This window comes from Belonocnema kinseyi, chromosome 1, assembly GCF_010883055.1.
Source record: "Belonocnema kinseyi isolate 2016_QV_RU_SX_M_011 chromosome 1, B_treatae_v1, whole genome shotgun sequence".
Classification (NCBI taxonomy): domain Eukaryota; kingdom Metazoa; phylum Arthropoda; class Insecta; order Hymenoptera; family Cynipidae; genus Belonocnema; species Belonocnema kinseyi.
In genome coordinates, this window is record NC_046657.1 from 158,000,887 (window position 1) to 158,001,854 (window position 968).

Consider the following 968-nt stretch of genomic DNA (forward strand, 5'->3'; position numbering starts at 1 on the left):
ATACATGAGTGACCTTGTACTTTCGATCTGCAGGTTTGCCGCACAAGTACCCGTCGGAATGGCGCAGTGCTAGGGATAGTGGCAATAATGTAAGGCAAAAGAAGAGTGGGCTCATGGTGTCGCCCTGAAATACACCTCTCTGAAACGTGACCTTTTAGTTGTCACACAATTTTTTAAGATTTCCAAAAGACAGATGATAAGTCTATGGGGTGTAGGATCGAAAGCTTTCCGATAATCAATCCAGGCTATCGGTAGGTCACGCTGGTAGAATGTTGCATCTTTGCAGACACATCTATCGATGAGCAGGTTCTCCCGACATCCGGCCACGCGTTTCTTTGAGCCTCGTTGTTCATACATTTCTTGCCACACAGTTTCAATTGCCCGAAAAAACCTATTATTTAGGATAGCTGTGAATATCTTATAAAGCGTGTTCAGACAAGTTATTGGCCTGTAGTTCTTAGGGTCAGCTAAGTTGCCTATTTTCGGCAGGAGTATTGTGCGCCCTTCCACCAACCACTCTGGAATCGGCTCTTCCGACTTCAAATATGAGGTCAAAATACGGGCCAAATGCTGATGGGTTGAGGAAAACTTCTTCCACCACAAGGTTTTGATACATTCTGGTCCCGGTGCGGAATAGTTCTTCATCCCTCTTAATACTTTTTTCACCTCCTCGGTAGTGATGGGTGGGCATTCTTTATCAGGTGTTATGAGGGCAACACATAACTCCTTGAAGCTATTGATATTTTCTGAGTCTTCGTCCAGTTTATGCTGAACTTCGTAGACTTCTCTCCAAAATAATTCGACGTCCTCTGGTTTGGGTGGGTGTTCGACAGTAACTGGATGGTCTTGGAAGAGGCGAGATGGGTCAGAGAGAAACTGTTGATTTTCTCTGATCCACCTCTCCCTCCGTTCTAGACTTATCTTAGCGTCAGATAGTATCCGTATTCTCTCAACAATATGCTGCCTGA